Genomic DNA, 14,104 nt, shown 5'->3' with positions numbered 1-14,104 from the left:
TAACAGGCAAGACAGACAAGACAAGAAATACTGGGAGAGACACAGGAAGGAGCAGCCACACTTAACAGTCTGAAGAGCATGTTTCTTTATGAAATTCTTCAGAAACACCACTGCATTGTGGTTGTTTTGTGTACCATGATCACAGCACCAATGACTGCCAGTGAAGAGCCAAAGGGATAACAATAGAGTCAATATTTTTCTTCAAATTCCCCTGTGCTAATGTTGACCAGTAGTTATAACAAAGGACTGGCACTCAAGACTCCTAGGTCCTGGTCAAGTCACCTGTCCTCACTGTGTCTAAATTTACATACAGTTAGAGGAATGTACTTATAGTTGTCTACCTCATTGGATGACCATAGGTAGAGGGGAAAGGGGCTTTGTCATGAGGTTGACTGAGTATTGGTAAATGCTTGGAGATTCTTGTGGATGGGTGATATTAGAAGTGCAGACTATCACCATTGTGCTATAAACTTCGGCTGCAGAGCCAGCTGAGGAACCTCAAGAGCTTTATACAATTTTTGGTAAGTTCCAGATAATTATAGATAGTTTTTGTGTTTCCTTTGCAAGAATTGCAACTATTATAGGAATATATGAACAGAAATTTAAAAACTGAATTATATTTAATTTCATATTGAATTATTTCACAAGTAGTTCAACATTTGTATTTAGAAACTGTCTGGAATTTTTGCTTAATCATGAACTTAGCATAAAAATCCTACTTGGAAAATATCAATCTTCTTTATTATGGTACACCCCCCCCCTTTCTTCTAAAACTAGCAGCATGCTAAACATTGTGTGCCAAATTTTCAAACATATTTATCTTAAAAGGGCAATCCAACCCCATAGCTGGACATTCCATTCAGGTATCAATGTCTGAAAACTGGGCTCCAGGTGTTAAAACAAGTTTATAATTGTTTTGTTCAGCCCAACAAGATGGAAGATCTTTGGTAACTATGAGTTAAGTATTGGCAGCATGCTAAGGGTTGTACAAAATACAGAGGAAGATATAGTCCCTGCCCCAGGAAGCTTACTATCTAAATGGAGAGACAAAACAAAGCAGAGAAACTTGCACTGATGAGCAGAGGAAAGTTAACTCAGCCATACAATGATTTTTGCATTAGACAAATGTGTGATGGTCTTTTTGGCTTAGGCAGGCAATCAGTAGTAGGCTTTGCAGAAGAGGTGTGTTTCCAGGAGAGATCTGAGTAAATGGAGGGTAGTAGGTGTAAGGGGTATCTGGGAAGGAGGGACAAAGATCAGAGTAGAAGAAAGATACAAAGCAAGTGGCTAGGAAAAAGGGCTCAGTCAGAGTGAAAGATACAAATGGAGAGACCAAGACAGGAGTAGAGCTGTTCAGAGCCTCAAAGGTGCGGATGAGAAGTCTAATCTCATTGTGAAAGGTGATGGGAAGCCAGTGATTGGATTTGAAGAGGGAAGGAACACATCATGGTAAGAAGAACTTTGCATCTTGTGTATATTTGAAAGAACATATTTCAATTATAATATCATGGAGCAACCATCTTGCTAAGAAGTGACCTTGTTTGTCATCCTGGCAGCATGGGAGACCAATGCCGGACACTATTAAAACAGGGTCTTCATCCTAATTTAACATGGATTATAAAACAAAAGAAAAGAGTGACATGAGCTCACCTGGCAATGTGGAGCCAGGAAAAAGTCAATGCAGTTTGAGGTGGCTTTCAGAGACGTACATCCTGAAGCAGGGAGGGGACAGTCTCTTTGCTAGACAGTTCTTGTATTTGTGTTGTCTTCCAGGTTCTGCCCCTGACTGACTGCAAATGTGGGCAATTCACTCATCTACATTGTACTTCCATTTACCCCTCTGTAAAATGAGTGTACTACTACTAACATATCACACAGCGGTGTTCTGAGCCCTTCTTGATAGATGGTTGTAAGTCAATATGAGAGGTGCTATGCAAGGAGCAAAATATTGTTTGGCCAATGCATCTTTCCACCATTAATACTCTGTAGGTAGTTTTCTCAGCTGGTGAGTTCCTCATGGAATTCCCTTACAAGCAATGTTGTCCTCTGCACCAGCCTATTCATCCTGTTCCCCTTTACAATTCACAGATTTGTAGATGAGTAGAAGAGTAAGTTTTACTTTTGACTCTCAGAGAAAACTCCAAGAGCCAATAGGACATAGAATGGAATTTGGGTGGCTGCCTAGATACAGAGCTTGTCTCAACAAGAGTGTACAAGCTCAGGTGCTCTTTTACCATGGAGACTGCCTAGATCTCTAGCTGTGGCAGACAATTGTTCTTAAGTGGATAAATATAGATGTAATGGAAAGCCTGGAACAAATGTTACCTTACGCTAGTCACAATTTATTTTAACAGCCAGTGTACCATGCAGCTGGTACTTTGCAAATATATTGCAAGATGGTGCATATTACCACCATTCGAAAGAAAAGTTCTTCACTTTAGAATTAGTTCACGTGACATCCTTGAAATAAGCGCCATTGTGGGGCACAACTGGATGTAAGCGAATCAGTGCAGCAGGAGATCACGCAAAGCATGAGGAACTATAATGCAAGGTACGAGCATATGAATTGAGACACTGACACAGTTAACAAGCTACATGGTTGCTTTAAGAAACACTGGGGGAAATCCTCAAATGGTGTAAATGTGTGTATTGTTGACATCAATGGGTAGTTAGTTATTAGTATTGGTTATTTCAGTACCCAGAATGCTTCCATGCCCTAATAAATGACAGTGCTTCACATGGCATCCACCATGTGGCAAGAGGGCGGAGAATCTAAAGTCAGGCTGGAAAACTCCTTCTGCACTGGATGGAAACATTCTCTATGGAATCAGTTGTGCAAATGTATCTGCATGGCTGGAAACACACGTGTGTGCACAAACGTGTCTGTGTGCACATGATTGTGCAACTGTAGCTAGAGCATGACTGTGTGAAGCAATCTGGATATGGTCACCCAGCAGTGGAGACTACAGACTGTGCAAAGGCTCTAAGAAGAGGGCAGATGAAAGGAGCTACAGACTAGGGACCGAATGGCTAGGCAGCAGTTCTGCGGAAAAGGACCTAGGGGTGACAGTGGACGAGAAGCTGGATATGAGTCAGCAGTGTGCCCTTGTTGCCAAAAAGGCCAATGGCATTTTGGGATGTATAAGTAGGGGCGTAGCGAGCAGATCGAGGGACGTGATCGTTCCCCTCTATTCGACATTGGTGAGGCCTCATCTGGAGTACTGTGTCCAGTTTTGGGCCCCACGCTACAAGAAGGATGTGGATAAATTGGAGAGAGTCCAGCGAAGGGCAACAAACATGATTAGGGGTCTAGAACACATGACTTATGAGGAGAGGCTGAGGGAGCTGGGATTGTTTAGCCTGCAGAAGAGAAGAATGAGGGGGGATTTGATAGCTGCTTTCAACTACCTGAAAGGGGGTTCCAAAGAGGATGGCTCTAGACTGTTCTCAATGGTAGCAGATGACAGAACGAGGAGTAATGGTCTCAAGTTGCAGTGGGGGAGGTTTAGATTGGATATTAGGAAAAACTTTTTCACTAAGAGGGTGGTGAAACACTGGAATGCGTTACCTAGGGAGGTGGTAGAATCTCCTTCCTTAGAGGTTTTTAAGGTCAGGCTTGACAAAGTCCTGGCTGGGATGATTTAACTGGGAATTGGTCCTGCTTCGAGCAGGGGGTTGGACTAGATGACCTTCAGGGGTCCCTTCCAACCCTGATATTCTATGATTCTATGATTCTATGAGCTGGAGAAGTGCATCAGAAAGCACCACTCTGCCACAGATGGCAGATCAGGAGAGCTGGAAATGCATATACATTTTGCCTAATTAGAAAGACAATTTTCAGCTTCTGAATTGGTCTAAACATGGTGGCAATAATTATCTGAAGTTACATTCAGAGCATTCAAGTAGCAAAACCACAAAGCAGTAAGAGACCAAGCTGTCTCCCCTAGACGAAGATTGATTCTTCAGGGCAGAAGACAGAAGGAGATTAGGAGAACTGGAAATGCAAATGCTTTTTGCCTAATAGAAAGGAAGAAAGACCACAATTCATTTTTTTGATCAAGAAGAGATAGAGGTCACTGAATCAGAAATCAGAGGCACCACCTCACAGCACAATGGCATCACGCCTGACCAAGAACCCTGTACTGGTGGAGTCATCAGCCAATGACAGGTCCTGGCTGTTGCAACGGCATGGGGAGAGGGAAGCAGAGAAGAAAGACTTGTCCCATACCAATCTTCACCAAGCAGAGTGAGAATCTGGCTGAAATGTGCATCAAGATGGACAGCCGCTTTATTCTGCAGTAGGGTGTCCAGACTGTTGATGTCGGGGAGACAGATAGGAGTGGACTTAAGTCACAGCTAAACAAATTCAAAATCTGTGTAATTTTTTTCTGTGGGGGTCCAGGGAGAAGGGACCAGAAGATACAGGGGTGTAAGAGTCATAGGTGAGGGCTGCACAGCACCACACCAGACACGTTCAGCAGTTTCTAATTCACCATGTCAGTATGTTGCTGCTGGAAGCCCAATATTCCAGTTCTGTAGTTAAACAAACCAGCACAATCCTGGGTGAATCTGGAACCCATGAGAATGAGAACTGAAAGCACTGGCTTAAAGTCAGGTGCACTGCACCCTCTCCACCCTTCTGATGCACCTCATTCCTGACCTACAGCATTCCCTGACACTGGAGGCCACACTTCTGCCAGTATGTCAGTCTTGAGCTAGAGCATCTCCTCCATATTTTTGTGCCTATTGACCCTGATTCTGGAATTGGGGCATAGAACCACAGTGACGTCAATCTGCTCCATCTAGGTGATGGGGTCACCCATGCACATGCAGCTGGAAGGTCAGAGCCATAGTTTTGTAAAGCATTTTGGGATCCTTCTGGATGAAAGGTGTTATACGAGACCTATATATATATTCTATATATTTATACGAGATAAATATATAGAATACTGCATATATAAAATGATTATTATTTTAGCTAGTACCTTAAAAAACTCAGAAGTTGAACTGTGATCTCCAGTGGTAAAAGGCTGGTGCATTAAACCAATGCACCACTTAATGCCCATGGCCACTTTGTAAACAATGAAATGACTCTCTTTTCCTCGAACAATAAAACCCTCCTGGATTGTCCAGATTATAAACACACCTTTAAATGATCAGTAAATCAAAACTACTCTTCTCAGGCGAAACACCTGTTGCTAACCACTTCTTCCAGTGAAACAGCATTAAACCAGAACCTGCATCGTAGATATTTCAGTCTCCACCTTGGTTGTAGCTAAGAATCAGGAGATACTAAATAACACCGTTTCTCTTAATCTAAAGGGCTCTGGCAGTTGGCAAGCACCCTAAAATTAACCAAACAGCTTGCACTTTTTGTGGCATATAGAGAGTAGCAAAGTTTGGAACATGTAATTCTCCTTAGTTTCCCTATAGATACAGCTATAAAAGATTACTATGTATAAAGATTTCCCTCTACAGGTGGCTGGAGGTCGTAACAGCCTCTCATTCTTGCATCAGAGTTTTTATTATTATTTTGTTACCATTTACTCTTACTACTTAATTTGCACCCAACAATCTATATAGGTTGTCTGTCTATTCCCAATGGTGGCAAATTCTGTATTCAAGAAACGCCAATTCCTTTCCATCCTCCTGCTGCTGCTGACTTTAAAACCTTTTCCCAATTAAAACATCGTTTGCAAGAACATTACGAGAGTGAGCCAACCTCCTAAAAATGTGACAAAGTGAAAGTAAGAAACTCTGCAACAATGTGGAAAAAAAATCCAAAATACCCTCCCACCCCCCGGTTTTTCTTAAAAAATGGACACGTTTTTCCTGCTGGAATCATCAAATACACAGGACGCACGACACGACAGTCTAGGACTCTTTCCTCTTTTTTTTTTTTTTTTTTTTTGTTAAGAGGGGGAAATGCAATGTCGTTGAGGTTTTTAAAAGGCAGGGAGCAGAACAAATCAGCAAAGTCTGCTGCCTGCAAAAGCATCCAACAACTGAAATCAGAAAACTTTGCAAAAAGCCCCAGGCACAACACACGCGCACATACACACACACAGGAACCTACCTTGCAAAATCTTCTTCACTTATATTTTTGTGTGCAAAGAAACCCCCCCAAAGCAAAACAAAAAAATAAAACCCCAAACAAAAACGCTTGCCCCGCTTCCACATGCTTCAGCTGGATTTCCAGGGAACTTGGGGAAGGATGGGAAGGGAAGAGGGTGTTGGAGGGGGGTGATTATATAAATAAACTAGAGCGTTTCGAGCTGTCTCTCTCGCGAAAGGCTGTGGGTTTCGCGCAATGTGTGTCTGCACTCTTCCAGGAGAAAAGCAAAAAAAAAAAAAAAAAAAAACCAGTTCGTGTTCCGTGCCTGACTTGGAGACAGAGAGAAGCAAAACCCCCCCTCCCACTCACCCTCCCACCCACGCATCCACCCCCACACCACCAATCCAGGCACCTCCTGAGTAACTGATCAGAGCAGAATAACTCATCACCCACGTTTGCCAAACACCCCTCTCCCCCTCCTGGTTTGGGGAACAAATTGCCAATGCACGCACCTTCGCGGGCTCTATTTATAGACAAGCCCCTAATGTTGTGTGCGTTGCATTTCACAACCTAAGTGTGTGTGTGTGTGTGTGTGTGTGTGTGTGTGGATTCCAATAACGTTGCCTTTGACAGGTAGGGAGGTGGTTTTTTTCTCTTTGCACTGCAGTGCGTCTGATGATCACATTTCCTTTTTAAAGATTATTTTGGTGCTTACAGACAGCATGCATCTTAGTTTAGGGGTGTCGGCTGAGCTGGGGGGGGCATTGTGCATTCACCACTTTAGGATTTCCTCCCCTCCCCCAGCAGTCTTTGTGTGTGTGTGCAGGAGCTGGGGTTGGTTGGAAAAGGCTCCCAGCCCTTGGCTCCCGGTAGCACAGTCAGTTCCTCCAGTGTGTGCTATTGACCTGCATTGACGTCATTGCGTCATTAGGTCTCCCTTAGAAACACTGACTTTCAAAAATAGTATCAAATTAATTCAACTGGCAGAGAGAAGCCACTAGCTGGAATGAGCCATAAAACTCCAGAATCTTCAGCCCAGCTTTGCTGTGCCTCCCCCCACCCGAGCCCCCCTCCCTAGGAGTCAAAAAGAAATCAGATTGTATGGAAAATACTATTGATGGAATAAAGAAAAAAAAAGAAAAAAAGAAAAGACAAAATTAGATTGCAAACCCCACACCAGCCTCTCTCTCTTTCCCTTCTCCCCCCTCTCTCCTCCTTTCCCTTTACTGATCTAAAAATAACCCCCCTGCTTGAGCTGACTGCAGTATCTTTTGTGTTGCATCTTTCTGTTTTTAGCCTTTGCATGAGCCATTGAAGGGTGGCCCACGGGAGATCAGAAGCACAAGATATTGATCTATTGATGCCCTCCAGGGCCAAGAATTAATTTTAAATGAAAGAGCTGCACCTTTATTTTGGCACTGAGTGGTGGGTGGCTGAGTAAATGACAGAGGGGTTATTTTAGGATACCATTCCCTTTCTACTATGAATCCACAGCTTCCACTTCTCTCCCCCTAGATTCATTTTTTTTAAAAAAAGATCCTTCTTTCCTCAGCCCACCTCTCACGTGGACTAGTGGGCAAGCACATGTAACCCCCATTCATACAAACACGATGCAATGGAGCATTGGTAATTTGCAGAGATGGTACATTCACAAACAGCACCACAGCCCCTTTAATGCAGGTTGATTTCACAGAAAGGACACCGCAGCCCAGAGGAATTTGATTAGGTGGATTTAAGTTTGCAATCTGCGTATTCATTTCCTTACTGTGTTGATCGTCGCCTAGCAAAACTGATTTAATTTTTTAAAAATTCATTCCATTTACCATGTAGATATTAAGCCTCAGATCTTAGGGCCCGATCCAAAGTCCATGGAAGTGAGAGGGAAGGGGGGTGATTTCCAAGGGCTTTAGGTCAGACCCTTAGGGCTTCAGAGCCAGGGTCAACATACATGGGGTCACATTATGGCACAATAAATAGCTGTGTAGATGTTTGGGCTTCGGCTGTGATGCCTAGGGAGGGGGATGGGTTTCAGAACCTGAGCTCTAGCCCAAGCCAGAATGTCTACACAGCTATTTTGGGTGCATAGTGTGAGTCCGAGTCTGTAGACCTGGGCTCTGAGACTCGCTGCCTCAGGATCCTGCTTGCTGTGTAGATGTATCCATAATGTCTACTTTGCACTTTCAGCCTAGGTTCTGACTCAGGTTGGAGCCCAAGCCCCATTTCTGTCCACACACAAATCAGTCGACTTGGGTCAGCAAGGACTCAGGAGCCAGGACCTAGGACCCTGCTAAGGGGGTGCGACAGAGCCCGAGTCCTACTGAGACTTGGGTCCCAAGTCCTGTCATTTTGCAGTGTGGACGCAGCTCACGTTGCAGACCCCAGTCAGAATGTCTGCGTAGTGCAGTATGGATGCCTTAGCATGGCTGTGGGAATGGTCACACTGCAATAAAAGACACACAGCATGGCCACAGCTGGCCTGCGTCAGCAGGACAAAAAGTTGTAGTGAAGACATTTGGGCTTGGGCTGGAACCTGAGCTCTGAAACTCCACGAGGAGGGAGGGTCTCAGAGCTCAGGCTCAAGCCCGAGCCTGAACGTCTCTACTGCTATTTTTAGCCCTGCAGCCTAAGCCCCACAGGGTCTCCAACACTTGGTGCCATTTTTTTTTAAATTGCAGTTTAGACGTACCTCGGAAGATCCATGTTCAGCAATTGTAAGTCCAGATTTGCAATGTGGTGTGGATGCTCAAACACAGGCTGGGAAACATTCAGACCATAAGCCTGGGTCCCAAGGATCCGGGTTTACACTGCAGTGTGGACATACCCGAAGTGGACATCAAGTCCACATCAAGGTTCTCTCTCTCTGTCTTTGACGTGCCCCTGTACAGAACTGTACATACTTAACTTACAGGATGGCTGATCCTGCAAACTATTATTATCCACAGTAATCTTTAGAGCTCTGAGTAGTCCCATCAATGGAACTACTCACTTCAGGAGACACTTTGCCTGGTAGTAAGAGCTTAAAGGATCAGCTCCTAAATAAGGCCCTGATCCTGCAAACATTTACTCATGTGTCTAAGGTTACTCCTGTGACTAAAGGCATTGCAGTCAATGGGACTAATCACGGGCTTAACGTTAAGCACATGCATATTTGCAAGACTGGGGCCTAAGTGTGGAAATGATAATTAACTAGCATACTGGACACTTCAGTTATTACTTATTATTGCTTCAACATCATGAGTGCTTAGAAACCTTAGCAGTAGGTCCCTTAGTTAAGGCTGAGCATCACTTTCCTTGGACTATACTAAGTGCTCCAAAATCCACATGCTTACATGAAATTGTCTTGAAATTTATTGTTCCTCAGGGGCATACTGGGTGGTGTTAGTGGTCTGAACTTGGGGTAATTTGAGCAAAGAGTTCCCAAAAGACAGCCCTCCTAAAAACCACCGTTTTACAACATCAGCTCAGTTTCTAACTTTTTTTTTTGCTCTCACCTGAGGCTCAAACGGTGGCTCTGATCCTCCCCAGACTGATCTCAGGTGCATGACTTGTATCTCAGCTAGTGCATCACACCCAATGCCCCTTTGGGAAAGAAATATTGAAGAAGTTATTGACCCTAGAGTTTGGCTTTAGAGATTAGCTTATGCCAAACTGCTGAGCCAAAGAGACTGAATTGTGCATGTGCAACAAAACTAGGGCTCTTTTGAAGTAAGACATTTTCCAGGCAGGTTGTAAAAGTGTTTTCACAGTAACTGGTGGCTCAAGGTGATGTGCTGTGGTCACTGAACGGGTGCCATACCTGAGTAGTGAGTGAGCCTTGGCAGTTTTCAGAGCATTTGTATTGTGTATGTTCCTTTCAATCTGCAGAGGCTCCTTCTGGAAATTCTGCTCTGAGACCAGAATTTCTGGTTTAAGAATATTTTAAAGTGCTCTAAAATCTAGATTATGATTTTAGTTTAGACATATTGTCAAGAAAATTAGCATTGATTAAACACAGGCCAGATGAAGGACAGTTAGGAGGATGCAGTCATGTTTCCTGAACAACGGAATCAAGTGTGATCAAAGGAAAGCAGGTCAATTGGTCAATAGGCTCATGAACATGAACTGCTCATATTTTCAGACCTGTAAAACTTTTTTTTGGTGCAGAATAAGGGGTGGGGGTGACCAGTGGGGGTGGCATGGGGGGCTGATGGTGTTAGAGCAGTGCTGTGGCGTGGAGATGGGGAAGGGTGGTTGGGGGGAACTTGGAGAAAGGGGATTAGGGCTGAATGAGGAGAAAGAGAATTAAGAGGAGAGGGGATAAATGGGAACAGGTGGTGGGGAGGGGAAAGATCTTGGGTGAGGATATGGGATTGGGAAGCAGGAGATGCGGGAGGGGAGGTGCGTTAAGCTGGGAGGGGGACATAGGGTGGATGGCAGTGGAAGTGGGGGGGATTAGAGATGGGGGGCCCATCAGAGCCCCTCTCCCTGTGCCCCCACTTATAAATCAGGCTACTACATGCCTGAGGAGGGCACATGAGAACACTCTCTGAGGTGAATGGAGGAGTCCACAGCTCAGAGATATTGCTTCAGGCGGGAGTCATCTCCATGCAGTGTTCTTATTCACCAGAGAATGTCTTGTTCAGAGGAATGGGCCGCTTGACTCCGCTCTCTGCTGCCGATAGTTGTGTAGGGCCCAGGGCCGGCTCTAGGTTTTTTGCCGCTCCAAGCAAAAAATTTGTGGCCCCAAGCTCCGAGAGTACAACTGCCCAAGCAGAAAAAAAAAAAAAGAAAAGAGGAGGGCCGGAACGCCGCCCCTGGAATCGTGCTGCCCCAAGCATGTGCTTGCTTTGCTGGGGCTGAGAGCTGGTCCTGGGAGGCCCAGTTCTCCATACATTAGGCCCAGATTTAGGGTAAGGAAAGACTTTCCTGTCCCTTCCTCTCTCCAGCTGGTGCATGCACTCCTCACCAGCCCACCACTTTCCCACCTCCGCATGACCTTTCTAAGTTTCCCAGGGCATGGAGTTGAGGGGAAAGGGGCAGTTTGCCCCAGGTCCCCCAATGGAGTGGTGTTGTCATCTGGCATGAGGTTGCCGGGTGTCCAGTTTTCAACTGAACACCCAGTCGAAAAGGGTCCCTCCCCAGCCTGGTGAAAATGAGCAAGTAAGTGGGGTGGGGGGGAGAGTGAGCGACGGGGGGGGAGGAGCAAGTGAGTGGGGAGGGGCCTCAGAGAAAGGGCAGGGCAAGGGTGTTCGGTTTTGTTCGGTCAGAAAATTGGCAACCCTAAGTTGCAGTGCCACTTAGTTTGACCCAGTCATCCCTCTATCGTGCAGAGGGTCAGAGGGGCTAAACCTGAGTGGTGGTGTGACCCCATATACCAGGCTGCAACTCCCAGAGTGGGGAGCTGGACCCAGCCCAGTGCAACAGCAGCCAAGCCACCACTGTGGGGTGAGTGCAGTGTGGCCTTGGACTCCAACCCCGCTGCCTACTCCATGGCCTCTTCTCAGTGGTAATATTTTGGAAGGTTGGGGGGGACTTCAGTTTCAGATTTTGCTCAAGGCCCCCCAAAACCTCTGCATGTCTCTGAGAGTGGCAAGAAGAGCAGAGCTGGTGTATGTGTGTGGGCTTGGAGCAATGTGGTGGATGTATACAAGTGGGCTTGGAGCAGTGTGTGTCTACGCGTGGGCTTGGGGACTGGGCTGAGGAGGGAAGACAGGTTGTTCCAGACAGGTAGTGGGATGGAAGACAAGCAAATAATGTAGGGCTGGTGAAGTGACTAACATGTAGCCTGTGTATCTCGCGGCCACGGTAATCATTGCTAAAGAGCCAGAGGCAGTGGAAAGAGGGGCTGGATTGTGGTACATGGGAATACTAGGAAATTGTTGTTTTTAAAAAAAACAAGTAAATGAAATGCCTAAAAACTTTGTTTATGAAGAATTATGTTGCCTAGTGCTGCCTCATGCCCTTCCATAATGAGGAGAGTGGCTAAATGTATACCTCTGGACAGCACGAAATGAAGAGTTAAGGTAACATAAGCTTAAACCTCTGAAAACCAGGACATACAATGTTAAGGTATATGCCCCTGCAATGTAACCTTAACTCTGACCTCTTTGAGTGATCCCCAGCATACCAATTATACATGTACTAGCTCTTTAACCTTATGGATGCTACAGAATATTTTGGAACAGCACATAGGTAATGTAGGACAAAATCTATCACCTCTTTACTGAGGCAAAACTTGGGTTTAGGTTCGGCATAGCAAACAGGAACTACCCACCCCGTGGCTTATGCTCAAACACTGCACTGCTGCTGCACTTCAGCATGGACATGCATTACAGCAACGGGAGGGGTTCTCCCATCACTGTAGTTAATCTATCTCCCCTAGAGATGGTAGCTAGGTTAATGAAAGAATTCTGCTGTCAACCTAGCTCTGTCTACATTGGGGATTAGGTCAGTGTAACTACGTTGGTCAGTGGTGTGGATTTTTCACACCCTTGAAGGACATAGCTGGGTTGACTTAACTTTTTAGTGTAGACCTGGGCTGAGTCTTCTCCACACAAACCAACCCAGCCTTGCTAAATGTTGCTTTCCCTTCCCCCCGGCCCTGAAGATTCCATCTTAGATATTGCCCTCAGTAAACCCTGGAGATGACAGTCATGTATACCACCGGTCCTCTGACAATCCCTTTGTCAAGAAAACACTTTTGCATGCTTCTGTGGACACCACCTACAGAACTCGACATATGACTTGAAATGACTTGAATATGACTTGAAATGAGGCATATTTGATCCTTCAAAGTACGCATGCCCCTCTTGTCTTATCACAGTAGCAACTCTGTCAGCCTGCTGCAACTAATCCTTCCACCAGTCAGTACAGCTAATCTACTACAGTGTGTGCAGATAGATGCTGGAATTCAAATCTGTGGACCACAACACAAATCATGACACATGCTCTGAGAACTTTCTCAAGTCTACTTATTATGGCACCCTCTCCTTCCTGCACCATTCTTTCCACTGGGTATTGCCAGCTCCAGGAGGGCAGAGTTAAGGTTGCACTGTGGGGCTGGGGTGTACCGTCACTTGGTATTATCTGTTCTTCGGAGGTTTAAGTTTAGCCATTCTCCACATTGTGGAAGGACAAGAGGCACCACTGGGCAAGATTAACTGGGCACTAATTAAGTTTGTGGGCATTTACTACGGTAGAAGATAGCTCAGTGTGCGTGGCACTTCATAGAGAAATAAAAGGCAGCGGGCCTGCTGTGAGGAGATTCCGGTCTAACTTAGACACGACACAGGGAAGAACAACATCGGACAAAAACCACTCAGACAAGGGGAGGGACAAGGAAAACACAATATAAACTTCCAAGGTTATTGTTAGGTGTGACATGCGCATCTTGTTATTTTCTGCTTCTTAATCCAATTGGCTGTTTGTTTCCTTTGTTTAAATGCTCCTAGGAATCATTGCAGAAGGGTCAGCCCTGGAAAAAGAACCTGAAGAAGTGGGGTGTTTAGGAGGGACTGGAAGGAGCAGGGATAGGTTGCATGGTGCCAGGGTTCAGGAAGGTTGTTCCAGAAAATGGGAGGGACCCAGAGGAATACAAAGTTGGCAGAGCATAAGAACAAGAGTAGGGGGCTTGAGGAAGGAGATAGATGATGCCAAGAAATGAATGGGCTCAGAGGCTGAACTCCCTCTCTGAGCCCTAGAGGTACAGTCACTTCATAACCTGAATGGGCTGGAACCTTGCTCAGCTGCTGCCCAGGAAAGGGAGGGGGAAGTGTTCTTTCTGCGTGGCTCATGCAGTCCTTGACATATGTGCTGAGCAACAACAGGCCAACTTGGATGGGGGCGGGGGATGGTTTGTGGTGCTGGCTACTGGGAACTGGACCAGGCTCCGGAACATCTTCCCAGACTGACCTTAGGTAGCATCTCCTGAGCGTTCTTGGGATTTAAATTGAAACAAGACACTTGCACAGCTGTGATGAGCCTGCCTGTGTTCTGGGGCTGGTGAATTCACAGGAGCGGTTTCCACTGCTCTCCCTGTGCAATAGCAGCACGACATGATTGTAAGCTCCT

General features: G+C 45.5%; 1 protein-coding gene across 2 annotated transcripts in view; it reads right to left on the bottom strand.

Annotated features, from left to right (window-relative positions):
• Positions 1–6,281, bottom strand: part of HSD17B12 (hydroxysteroid 17-beta dehydrogenase 12) — a 252,898-nt gene extending 246,617 nt beyond the window's left edge. For both annotated transcript variants that reach the window (XM_048852365.2, XM_048852367.2), the window contains exon 1: positions 6,077–6,281. The gene's annotated coding sequence lies outside the window, so the exon portion shown is untranslated. The remainder of the gene's footprint in view (positions 1–6,076) is intronic.
• Between the last annotated feature and the right edge of the window lie 7,823 nt (positions 6,282–14,104).

This window comes from Caretta caretta, chromosome 6 (assembly GCF_965140235.1).
Source record: "Caretta caretta isolate rCarCar2 chromosome 6, rCarCar1.hap1, whole genome shotgun sequence".
Taxonomy (NCBI): Eukaryota; Metazoa; Chordata; order Testudines; family Cheloniidae; genus Caretta; species Caretta caretta.
This window is presented reverse-complemented; position numbering and strand designations above follow the sequence as displayed.